Consider the following 14,464-nt stretch of genomic DNA (forward strand, 5'->3'; position numbering starts at 1 on the left):
TTATAAACATCGGCATATTTATTTCGTAAAAAGTCATGAAGGTTATACGCATAAAATCTTTGTTTGAAAAAAATGTGGTGATTCACCACATTTTTTATGCAAATTACAGAACATATGCAAATTACAGTGTGGCAGTGGTGAAAACCTGAACGAGAGGAACGTAAGTGAGGGCGCCGCCAGTGTTTGCAGTGTAGTCTGACCCTTCAGTGGAGGACTGAGTAAAGTACATTATTCACTCACCACCAGCTTTATAATTTGTCTGGAAGCAAATACTATTCTCAATTTCATTGGTTCTGCAAGCCCATCAGGCATTGGGCAGTAAGTATAATACGCAAACAAGACACCAAACGCCAAACACCAGTAGAGCTTCATTCTGGATCGGTTCTGTTGATGGGATATACAAGGTAATACTCAAGAACAATATTTTTTTCTGATGATATTGAATGCAAGATCCTAATGTAACAACCCTGTGTACTGACATCAATTTCAAATAAAATCATGACATCACTCATCTAAGTAAAGAAATTGACAATAAAAACAGTCACCTTGACAGTTGAAATTGACAGTTGAAATGTTGACTTACATCACACTTCATGCAGCTATTTTATTTAAACAGCAAAGCCTGGTGAAACCCATGGAGGCAAACACAAATGGTCAATTTACTCTAATAACTTTGGATATGAACAGAGACATTTATTTATATTTTTCAGAAATTCTGTGCTCTGAAATTAAACAGTGATTAATTTCAGTGAGAAATATTTCATAATACTTCACTGTTTTTTTTATTTTTGTGAGTTGGAATAATAATGGCTCTGTAATCAATCTGATTAAAAAATAAAAAAACATCTTTTTGGTAACTCTTAAAGGCGCAGAGTAAAATGAAATATATAAAATTTCAAAAATAAATTACTCGCCATACATCAGATTTCAAATCATATTGGCCCAGTGTTGTGTATGTGCCAAATAAAATGTCCTATCAACATTTCGATGGGAAGGACACTTAGAACGTCAAGCCATCATACAGGTATAGTTTTATAAAGAATAATGCACATTGCCTGTCGACCCCCCCCCCCCCCACACACACACACTGTTTTTGGTATGTCTGTGTATGCCTTACAACTACTTAGTATTCTGTTTTGCAACTTTGCAGAACACATCGTTTTTTGTCTAATCTAGACTTGACGTGCCGTTACGCATTTACGCATGCACAGTTTAGATCATTCCATTATCATACTAACTAGATGCGGGTAAAGTGCCTTTTTTTTCAAAATGAAAAGCGCTCATTAGAATATACAAACAGGTTATTTTAAGTGTTTTAATATTTCTTGACTTGCATACAATATAAAGCAGAAATACTGTAGAGTACTTTATGTTCGCTTTGAATTAATTTTCGCTATTTTCACTGAAGGGTTGATTCAGTGAAAATAAAATCCAGCGAATATACCTTTTTTCATATATTTTACGTTCAACTAGTCAGAAATCAGTGAAAATAAATTCCATACAAAACACCCAAAACGTCTTTTCAGTAAAAATTAATTCCAGCTAAAATAAAGTATTTGACAGTAGTTATTAAATAAGAACACTAAGTTTGAAAATCATAATGTTAACAACCCTATGAATCACACACACCATCTGTCAAGAGGCGCCGTCAAGTAAATGCAAAGCAACTGCCAAAGTGTTTTAAGTTGCAAACCATAGTGGTAACTGACTGTCCAAATAATACTCAGAATGGCTGTAACGAGACAATGTGTTATGCAACATTAATGGATTTGTTATATATTTAATTTATGTGTGTTTAGAATATATATTGTGTTGATTCACATGCCCCTCGTACACAAAAAAACTTGTAAAATAAGCGAAATGTTCATTGAAGATAAAGGTAAAGGAACTTTGATATCTATAAATAGTGAAACGAGATCTTATCCGGGTTTCATACAATCAATTGTCAATTAAATTTATTTCAGACAAATTGGCATCTCCAAACGTAGTGTATGCTTGGTGATTGCGTAAACAGAAAATGTATGTAGTAAATTCATATAAGCTAGGACACAAACAAAAACTGAAGAACGATAACTAGTTATTTCACAGAAGGCTTATTTGCATTACTGGTAGTATTCCTATAATGTAGTTATATCTTTTTATTCTGTGATTTCACAATTCGCACGACTTCTTAAATTAGCACAAGATCAACCCCATTCTTGCATACCCTCGTCTTATAAATTCTTTACGGTATGTAATATCTACGACAGATTTTTACCCATGATTCAAAGCGTAAAGCGTGGAACATAGAACATTGTTCACCCTCAAGTGGGGTTGGCACAAGAGGACGCCGCCCGATCTAGATAGATTATTGAATACGTGCACAATTTTGAACAATACGGTAGTACAATATCAACGTGCCTCTCAGGCTGCATTTCCCATGACTTTCGTAACTTGTCATGATCGCCTATGAATAAACCTACGTTTACTTTCAACAGTTTGCTTGACTGATCAAAAACACTTTTACATCAGTTTTTGATTATTTTTCCAGATCATAATGATAGAATCAGTCAATTTCGAACCACCATTTTAGGCATCGGAAAGTATTTTGGCACAATTTTACTGAAAAGACAAGTTTATCATTACTCATGAATATTAATTTATGCAAATGAGACAAACATTTCAACCAATCTTGTCATGTAACTCTTCCCCATCCCCTGTTCTGGCATGACCAAATTGTACAGAAGTTTACTGACCACGATACACTTAAATTCTAGGCAAATATTTCCCTGAAAGTACATTATGTACAAACTGAAAGTCAAGTACGTTGCCATAGTATTAGTACTTCACATTTACGTACATTGTATTTGTGTCAAAAAACACAGATTTTCTGTTCGCAAATAACCTGTTAATCAACTTGTTTTGGACACATGGTTCATCTATTACACTGTTAGCACCTGGTGAGTAAATACTGTTGGGTTAAGTGTGCAAGGTCAATCATTCCCAGGGATGGTTCAACTCGACCTTAAAGTCCGGGTTAGGCCATGAACAAAGTTCCGATCGTTATTTCCTTTTTGGTCAATAAAAAATCATGTAAAAAGAGCACGGATCGTTCAAGAATTTGTTTACGTACCTCGTGAAATTTTAAAGTCTCCGTAAATGCCAGACCAAATGGTGTCTACACCTTCCTCTCGCCGCCGCGCTTAGTGAGTGACAAGCAGGGTCAATGAACTAGGCATGACCCCTATGATCGGTCCGAACTTGGACAACGTGGTCGATTGCGAAATTCGCATATAGTTCTCAACAGATTGAATGCCATTTCAGTTTAAACTCCGTAGAAATACGACAATGTTTGTTATTAATTCACAGACTAACCATGTTGAGTTGAATCACAGTTGAAATTTGCCTACAAGTATCATAGTCTGGTCCCCTGCCCCAATTTCAACGCTGAGGGCGGTTGAATTGGGGCAGGGGACCAGACTACAAGTATCGAGCACAGTCCCGTGTTGAGGGACTGTGTATCAAGGGATGGTGGTCGCTACTTGGCAGACTTCACCCCTCCAAACCGTCAACTGTATTTAATTGTGCAGTCATCCGTCTTGTATGAAATAGAAAAAAATCTCAGAAACTCAATTTTCACTGACAACTACAGATCAAATCGATAATAACGTTTTGAACGGTCTTCATTCCTCATATATGTTTTGCCGTTAGAGGGCGCGAGTTAAGAACAGGTAAAGGTGTATAATATTTCCGAAATGCAACGATTCGTCGCACCTGGCATTATTCCTTCCGGGGGGGGGGGGGTGGCTACTTGCATAGAAGTGCAATACGGGTATGTGCCGCCCGACTGGGGTGCCATTTCACGTTATTTTGTTTAGAAGTGGGTAGTCATTTATCAATGTTTTGGTTTCGAAGTGTGTAGCACTTATTTACTTTTTCACAGGTTCTTATATTCAAAGCCAAATTCCGGAAAAGGCTGAATAAAATGCATTGCCGGGTGCGCTCACTGGTTGCAAAAGTTGTGGGCTGGGTGGTTTTTTTTTCGCTGAAAACACTTGTGTTTAGAAGTGGGTATATAAATACAAAAAAATGGTTTAGAAGTGAGTATGGTTTACGAGAGGTGGGCTTCACACCCTTACCCACTTAATGTGGAAGTAGCCCCCCCCCCGGTATTCCTTCGTATCATACGCATCCAGTAACCGATGTGAACTCAGCAGTTATTTAACTTCAAAACATAATCACAATCGACAATGTATATATACATTGACTGCTACTTGTTGGGGGTGCTCTGATTCAATCAACGTCTCCATATTTTGTATTAGGAGAGGACCATTTGATATCCTGGGGGGCGGGAAGATTTTGTGAAAAAAATTTTTTAAAGAATGATTTTCATTGGTCCTTTCCCTCAACAATTTAACAGTTCTTTCACAATGACTTTCTGCTGTATTTCTGTATAAACTGTCTCTAACAATTAATTTATTATCGATAGGGGTGGTGGATTGACGAACATCTCACCGACTGAGGGCAGTATTGCAATAGCTAACTAAATACGTAACAGACGTATTATTCCGTGTTAAAATAGTTCAGGTGTGATCCTGATAGAAGTAAACACGGAAACAATATTAGAATATGAAACTGAATAGCAAGAAAGCCTATGTCGATACAGAACTCAAATTTATCCGTAATTCGATCATGCAATAGTGTGATAGTGCTGTTTCGGGTTCAAAGAACCCTTCATCAGTCGGAACAGTACTTGACCGAATCGTTCGATTTATTTAGCTTTCAGAATGTTCGACGTTATTACTTTCATTATACAATTTAGTATACAAATCGATTCCAGATTGTACATTTATGTAACGAGCTCATGGATCAAATTCGTTGTGACTATGGTATCGTTACCACTAATTTTAGTATAATAGTATTACTCGTTGTTTAGTTGACGAAGGCTTTCATATATATATAGTCAGTTGTATTCATGATTGCAATGCCACGACTTTTCTCGAATGGTTTTATTACAATTGTGTTACTAGTATCATTTATCGCTGCTCTTTCAGCAAAATTCATGTTTTGTTTGGGTTTATTGGTAGTAATTTTGGATATCTCAACTTTGGTTGCCTCGATGTAATTTTCGAGGTTACTGTTATGCGAGTCTGGTGGGTTCCATCTCAGACTAGTAATACAATATATTACTAGTCTGAGGTTCCATGTTGATTACATGTTGAAAGGGTGTTGCTGAGATTGTTTATTACGCATTAGATATTTGATACGCATTCTCCTAAAAAACATAGACATGTCTCTGAGCAAAGTGTGATAGGTTGACTTAGGTGGGGTTGGTATAAATTTGAGTCCGTTGCCAAGAGCAATGACCTCTGAATATAATTTGAAACCAACTGAGCTTGATCAGCCAACCGTTTATTTTTAGCCAGTTTTGCATTGTAATTCTTTATTCGTTTGCATCTTGCAATGTGTTTCTTACATGAGAAGTGTCTATTGCGTTTTGTGTTATTGATTGTATCTCATTCTAAGGTCTATGATTGTATGGGCAGAGTCCATAGTAATAATGATAGTTCCCTTTTTGGAGGATGTGCTGACCCTGAAAAAGGCCGTTTGGTTTGTGTGCCGAAGCACTGGTTATTTAAGGCTAGAAGTGCGTTTCCTGTCCTTTCAGGGGTCCAGCACTCTTTTCTTCGATTGTTTGAGGAATTGCCTTAGTTTTTCAACAGCCAGAGCCTGATGTTCTTTTCCAGCCAGGCATTTGATATCTGCAAACGCTTCCTTCTTTACCAGAATGGTCTGGAATATTTTCAGGTGGGTCGGTAAATAAATGTCAAGTAGTTAAGTGTACTATTTCGAAGCTGTTTAGAAGTACTAGTTTGGAAGATCGTGGTTTGGAAGAGAGAAAACATCCACGAGGTGGACTGATAGCAAAACCCTTTCATGATGTTAAAGAGGGCTATTATAAGTCATCTACTTTACTTAAAGCGGGAGAGTCGTCACCTGTGCATGCGTCAGATGGCCACAGCGTGTCATTGTTTACAAACAAGCGCCTGCCCATGAGCCTTTGCGTTTTTAGCGTGTGTTGTTATCGTGGCTTGGGACTCAATCCCCGCGCGTGCGCAGGTGACGATCCTCCCGCTTTAAAATACTGAAAAAATATAAAAACTGTTGAGTGCAAAAAAAAAAATCGATACAAGGTCTGCTAAAAAAATTCCATATCAGATAGGGGAAAAAAAAGTAGGCTTCAGTTCAATCTTCCTGGACCCCACATGATATCAACTGGTCCGCCCCTTATTGTTCGCTCTCGCACTATAGCAGATGTTAACAATCACCTCTCATTAAAAATAAATTATATTGTCGTTTTATTACTGTGTGTCATGTAATATTGCACTAAATATTGTGAAATAGTATTTACTCAAGCGTAAGTGACATTTTAGATCTAGTTATGTTAAAGGGCGGTGGTCGTCGCTCCTCGCATGTGTTGACACACCTCTTTGATTCGAGTTGATCAAACGTATTGTATGTTGAAATCTCTGTGTTCGTCACTGGGTATACCCAAATGTGCCATAAATGTTAATCTTAAACTGTTATTTATTCCAAATGCTTTTAAATTGTCGCTACTGAGCTGTATAGAATCGTTCATTGACGTTTCATTGACGTTTCATCGACTTCATATGACAATGGGTCTGTGTTGAGGGTGATCATGGCGTGGAATCCATCTCATTTGCATTGTTTCCATGTTACTGGCATACTGATATCTATATACGTAGAAAATAACACTGTCTCGCGATACATCAAATTCCACAGTAACGATATATGCTGGTGTACCGCCATGGACCCCCCCCCCCGACACAAGTCTGCGGTACACATCAGCTCAGTTTCCGACCTCGCACCTACAATCGATGACTCTCTTCAGAAATCAGTCTGTAGCATGCCTTTTACACGCCACATATTACATAAACCAAGTCTTCCTCCTGTCAAAACGTGTTCTGGACTACTGGTAAAACTAGTACAGTGGCAAATCTGAAACTATTTGCATAACATTTGCATCTGCAACCAATCAAAAAGTGACTACCACCCATCTGGCTAAATTCTGGCTGCATTTATTCAGTAATTCAGCATACCATTGTGTACATACAATGTCACATATGATTCACCTTGTATCTAATTACTTGCTTAGATACCGGCGATCCTAATGTGACCCGCTAACGATAGCTATATTCAAATGCATGTTATCCACAAAAAAGCACTGAGGTATACAACCCAGACTTATTCTGTTACCGGTAGTACAATGTTTTCCATTCAGTTCCACCTAGCAGTCGGTCATTATAGACATGAGGCTTGTGAGACATTCTGTGCATCACATCGCATCGCATCACATCGCATCGCATCGCATCACATCACATCACATCGCATCGCATCGCATCGCATCGCATCGCATCGCATCGCATCACATCACATCACATCGCATCGCATCACATCGCATCGCATCATATCACATCACATCACATCACATTGCCTCACATCATATCACATCACATCACATCGCATCACATTGCATCGCATCACATCGCATCACATCACATCACATGACATGACATCGCATCGCATCGCATCACATCGCATCGCATCACATCGCATCACATCACATCGCATCGCATCACATCGCATCGCATCACATCACATCACATCACATCACATCACATCGCATCACATCACATCGCATCACATCACATCGCATCGCATCACATCGCATCGCATTGCATCAAATTAACTTTCGAAGCGGTATCCAGTAGATTAATGTGGGAAGACATTGCGTATAGCTCTCCAGAAGACGCACGAGGGTAATAATATGTATAGGGGACTTTTTGTACACAAAGCGTTCAACCAAATTGTATCACAGACTAGGTTAAGAGATGCTACATATGGTTTTACATTTATAGCTTAATTTATTAAAATTATGTATGGATTCTCATAATATTTCGAGGAAAGGTATATTGCCATGTTAATATTCACTAACTAGTTAAACACATACAAACAATTATGCAAAACTGACACCAAACATTACACATTGAGAGGCAAACATTTGTGAAGGATAAGATGGGATGAGATTTCGGCGGTTCTATTGGATAATTTGGTAAAAATGCCCATTTATGACAAAATGTAATTCTAATGTTTACAAATTATCACGACTGAATTGCAAGAAGTCATCCATTGACTGTTTACTGACTTCAGACGCAAATGGGCCCAGGAAACGACCGAACATGGCATGATATCCACTTTCGTAGTGTTTCTATGTTACTGGCACATTGCCATCTTCCAGTTTCTTTGCGTAGAAAATACCATCATCTCGCAATACATCAAATTCCGCTGTAACGATATATGCCAGTGGCAATCCTTTCACAGTAGATGCCATCAGTGGGGCAAAGAATGGATTCAGAATATAGCTCTCCAGGTGTGCTGAGATTTCCAAATCACCAAAGTCTGAATCGTTCGGTGGAGTATAAGCTCGCTGTTTGAATTCTGTGGGTATGACATCATGGTGCGTTATATGCCGCTGATCTTTATTAACGCGAGGTGAAGAGTGATTGTTGGCTTACATCGCCCCAACGTATGTTAGAGAACCAGTTAGATACCACGACCAATATTCAACCATCGTATGTTGATTTAGAACGAAAATATTTTTTATTTTGTTGATAGGAAGGAGTGAGAAAATCAATACTTTGCAGGCATGGATAAATAAGACCCTGGAATTTCAATTCAGGTAGACTTAGTTGTTTGTATTCTTCGTTAAATGTCAACAGAGATGCCGTTGCTGCAGCCATATTCCCTCCGGCGCTGTCACCAACCACAACAATTCGGTGAGGATCAACGTTATAGTTTTTACTATGCTGAAGAAACCATAGAGTAGCTTTGACCACATCTTGTAATGGGATGGGGAATGGATGTTCTGGTGCACGTCGGTAGCTGAATGTTAAAAAAAGATGGTTAAATGTCAGCTGAACGCAACGGCCAATGTGATTCTAACTTGAATCAAAACATGCATACATATAATCTAGCATTCTGAACAAGTATAAGACCAACTGAAAGTTTATTTTAATTCGCACACCATACTGGATGATGTATTGGCACTCTACCTACTAGTGATAAATCTGAAATGGCCTATATTTGGACTATTAAATGTGGAATGTGGAATTCTGACTCGTGAAAAAAGTCACCAAAAAGCAGTAGGTCCAGTAGTCGCTGCGAAATTATTGTATCAGTCAGCAGCTGATGGACGACACACATCGAATACAACAAGATAGCTCTGATCACCATGTTTGTGGCGTTTATAAGTATCAACACTGATCGGTCTGTTTGGAGAACTTGTAATACTTACTCAACAGATACTAGTACAATGCCAAGTCTTGCCGCCATGTAATTGATCTGATATGAATCTGCATGGAGAAGAGGTGGCATTCATGTGCATTGTTGCGTTGTATATTAAAAGTAACCTAGTGCATGTAATATCCACTACGTCAGCAATATATAAAAAATCAAATATGAATTTGTGTTCCCAAATTATGTGATTGTGTTTTAAACATGCATCGAACAAGCAAATGGACATTGAGTCAGATTGTCGTATTGAAATTCGTATGATATAAATTGTGAGCTGCCTTTAGTGGTGTGGGTGGAGAATCAAATCCGTAAAAAATGACATTCATGAAAATCGCATATGCCCGTGTGTTTCAATGTTGACGGCATGGATGTACAGAAGTGAATCGTTTTCGTTAACTATGTTGTCATGAGTTTTTATATGTTCTTAATATGGCTGTTATTTATATCACTTCTACTTGTATTTTATTTACTTATGAGTAGATTATATTTAAAAACAACAACAGTCCGCTGAATATTTTTAAATATATTCTATGGATAATGCAAACTTAAATACACTACCGTGTATCTAGCCACCACCATGAATGTACACCATACCAGTAATGGGTTCCGCTCGTTAGATTTCTCGACAGGTCGATATACACGCGCTCGAACACCGTCAAATATTTCATCATGGAATGTTACACTTGTTCATCACTACTAAAAAATCCTCCTCGAAAATCTACTTCAAATCTTGTGAAATTTACTCTGTCAGTAAAACCAAACAAAACACGACCAATACCCCTGAAAATAGAGTACGGGGATGTTAAGGTAGTGTCAGTAGTAACTGATGTTCTTATTTCATCCACACACAAGCGGAGTTTGTCTTAAAAAGTTTACATTATAGAATGGGATAAAGCAATTGGTTATGTTAGTCTACTGAAGTTATTTACTCACCACAAGTTTTGCGATTTGTCTCGCAGCACATAGTACTCTCAAGTCCATTTGCCATGCGATCCCTTCAGGCAATGGACAGTACATATAATATGCTAATAAGGCACTAAACGCCATACACCAGTAGAGCCTCATTCTGGATCACTTCTGTAGATGCAACGTACAAGACAAAACCTCATGACATATTGAACATATTGAGAAAGACAAAATGCGTTCCTGGTACCTTTGTGTATTGAATGCAATAATAACATGGTGAAATTTACATAATTTGGTAATTTTCGTATTGAAGCCAGTCATATAAAAAATAGTTGAATAATTGAGTACATTAGAAATTATGATCACACGACTTATTTGCATAATGTATGTTTTCGACCACGTGACCAATCAAATATCTATCATAATCGCAAAACACGGTTGAACACAAGTGTTCACGCCCACGTATGCTCAAAGTCTATAAACTTTACGTGAATGTTAATTTCCAATATTACCCTTAGCTTCAATCAAACATCTGCTACTAAGTCCATTTAGTCACAATCTCAGTCGTCGCACTTAGTTGGTCGGAATAATACGTACATGATGTTGGCTATATGTAGGATTCCATTGTTTCTGTTTAACAGCTTAATATTCAACTAACACACAAAAAAGGATCACATTCAACAATGTGAAATTATAAATTGACGAACTTTGATTAAAAGGTCGGTTATTTGAAATATCGGGGGGGGAGGGTCTTTAACATAAGTAAACACTTTCAAATAAAAGTGGTTGTTCCTTTCATAGTTTATATGCGCTAAACATGCGAATACTTAAATTGGTGAGAATCAGTGATAGAGGTAGTCATCCTTAATGTGTCCCTTTCTAAACTATTTTATCTTTATCTATAACCATGCAACTTGTCTGTACCCCTTTAGTGGTGACCCAGTCGCTCACACCATCGCGTCCATTCTTTCAAACACCATGCATTAGATACTTATAACAAGTCGCGTGATTGTCTCTGTGAGATGTCGGCGGCCATTTACGTTCGAAAATAGAAGACGTGGAAATAGATCACTTTCACATTTTATGAAGGAATCAAGTCTGTACTGGATTGGGACGACTCCATGTGGAACTATGCAAATTTTGATGTTGAATGAGAAAAATGTCAGGCAGACCCAACTTTTTTTCTAACATCTGTTTGTACGTATTCGATGATCTACGCCATACAGTAGGATTGCCCCTTTAGGACGCAGAGACATTTCGAAAGCATGATTATGGCCACCCGCCCCTATTATTCGGAGCATTGTCAAGCATATTTTAGTAATCAATGCATTAAGAAAATAATTATCTTAAATTCCATCACGTTTTCATGATCAAGTAATTGTTCCCGTTAATATCAACTTGCAGTCTTGCACCATAATTAACCGACCATTATCTCATTGATGATCTTTCTCAATATTATTAATATTATTAATATTATTAGTTTTTTTTAAGAATAACGTTTGCTTTGGATTTTTTTTTATTAACTCAAAGACCTTTTTTGTTTTGTTTTTTAAAGGGGTGTATATTAAACTAAAAAATAAATTAATCCGCTTGTTCAACCATGGGATTATTTTGTACTCAAAGAAACAACAAAAATATCCAGAACAAAATGAGCATGAAATATGCAATCCATTATTAGTACCAGTTGTGTAGGAGTCGGTATGCAAATCAGACAGCAATAATATGCAAAATAACCCACATAAATGACTACATAATATGTATTGTCAGGCACACATACGTGGTTTATTATATACAACCCAAATTACTCAAGTAATTTATAACTACTAAACATTTGTTTATAATTATACAATTACACAGAAAAGTCTGAAACGAATATAGACCGCTACACAAGTTACCACGATCACACTGTCACACTCGCTGGGTCATGAAACCCCATACATTACGTTTAGTGCCAGGTAGTGTGAATTGCTAGGTTCCAGACCACAGAATGTTGTCAGAATGTGGATTAAATTTCATTTGCATATCCAGTACATTCGGATATTTGAGGAATGCATTAAAACAAGCAATATGTGATGGTACATGTAGACACAGTGAACTATTGTGCCACGATGTATCTCTTCAAACAATTACCACCCTCCCTCCCCAAAAAAGAAAGAACGCAATCCGACCAGGAGCAGTTGTTTTATTTGAACGTAAGTTGAAACATTTGTAATAATGATGTTCAGCACGTGTAGTCGCATGATTGTACTGTTCAGCAGACACAAATACATGCAGTATTTCTACCACACACCATCTTGTATGTCTTTTTTTAAATATAATATAGACATCAATGCTCAAGTACGATATTGATATGTTGAATGTCTCGTGTTGAAAACACACTGACGTTACGTCATTGTTATGATAATTTATATTATATTGATAATCTCGTAATAATGCCAAATAATATACGTTTAATAACTCAAGAATCGAAGATACATCGAAGCTATAGTTTTTATTTTGTTTTAAACGAAGCAAAATATGTAAAAAGAGCATACATTATGAATTATAATCGGGGGCCACATACTGATTTGTTACATACCTTAGTATTCTCCAGTCGCGTCTATCCATGGTTCCGCAACTACTTTTATACGATTCATATTTGACCCGTTCCCAGGGTTCAATGCGCGTAACATTTAACCACCACAGGCTCATTGTGTTCGAGGTGACAAACCGGAGAATCTCTCAAATCTCATCCACCTATAGTGATCTTTGGACAAAACGTCTTCAAACATTTGTTTACGAAATCGCGTAAATGGATTATTCAGTTGATGTAACAATAAGTAGTCGGATTAAGTAGAAAAACTTGACCCAGCTGACTGTTCATTCCAAATGTGTCAATCCGCCATTTTAGAACCAATTGGTTTTTGATGATCATTCTGATCACAAATCCAAGGTTTGTTTATTCTGATATATTAAAATAATTACAAGCAATCACTTGAAAAAGTTGTTGTTGTTGTTGTTGGGTTCCTGCGTGGCCTGCGTCTTAACAGAAAAATCTAATTGTGGAGTGAAACCTAAACCATGGGGGGGGGGGGTATTATCTAGATCAGTATCAAAGTTTGTTTCTTTCAAATGCTAGTTTTTGTTTCAGTGAACCTTATTATTATTATTCTTAAAAATCGACTTCTCTGGAGTATACTTTTACCCGCTCATATGCTTTACTAGAGTCTCTAGTACGAGTTTTTAGAAAGGCATCGTTTTTACCTTTTAACCATAGTGGCCATGTTTGACTCTTAGTTGATTGAACCGAGACAAAATAAGCGTCATCGATGGACTTATTTCAACAACACATGTAATCAATATAAAGCGTGAAGGGGAGAAAGTTTATGACTGAATAATTAGGTTTGAGCATAAACTAAGTGACGTTATGCGTAAATTGTTGATGTCTACGTGGTTTGTGTTCAGCCATCTTGGTCATAGTGCATTACGATAATGATATTTGCTTAAAAATCTTAACGACTTAATACCCAAAGATTTGGCAGATATATTGAATCTGTTGTTAAAAGTCTTCAGTATTAAGTGATTGTTAAATTTGTTGAATTCAAACTAAATTTGTGATTCGCGTTTTGTTTAAGGGTTAATGTTTTCAAATGTGCAAAATTATGCCACATCAAAAGTTCACTTTACTTTATGTATGTATGTCATATATAATATTTGTTTATTAACCTCATTCCCTGCATATCTTGTTTTAAACTTATAATATTCAAAAATATCTCTTACAATAGTAAATGTGTATAACACACACATTACTACACCAACTTTTCACTGTACACTGAGAGTTTATTCGCGGATTTTTGCCATTAAGTTCTACACTACACATGAATATATACATAGAATAATTATTACAACAATACTTGACTAGTAGAAATTTAGATAATCCGGGGAAGCAGCTCAAAATGAAAAAAAACAAACATGGAAAACCCCGCAATGAATGTAAACAAAATAACTTACATAAGAAAACAGCTAATCTTGTCAGTATATTTGCAGATGAAAAATTAGTCATTTTTATATACGGGTAGGTGGCGCTGTTCACGTTAAACCTCTCTCAGTGGCGAATATTAATACCAATAGTGCTCGTTGTATTTAGTTTTGTAAATCGAATGCATTTTTTAGGCCGACTATCATCCTCTCTTGTAACTTTGACGTAAAGTTCGCAATAATTCCT

At 37.0% G+C, this 14,464-nt stretch overlaps 1 pseudogene; it reads right to left on the reverse strand.

The window, feature by feature from the left end:
* Nucleotides 1-8,152: 8,152 nt before the first annotated feature.
* Nucleotides 8,153-9,393, reverse strand: LOC100376670 (neutral cholesterol ester hydrolase 1-like; annotated as a pseudogene).
* Nucleotides 9,394-14,464: the final 5,071 nt, after the last annotated feature.

Source organism: Saccoglossus kowalevskii, chromosome 1 (genome assembly GCF_978046115.1).
Source record: "Saccoglossus kowalevskii chromosome 1, keSacKowa6.1, whole genome shotgun sequence".
Taxonomy (NCBI): Eukaryota; Metazoa; Hemichordata; class Enteropneusta; family Harrimaniidae; genus Saccoglossus; species Saccoglossus kowalevskii.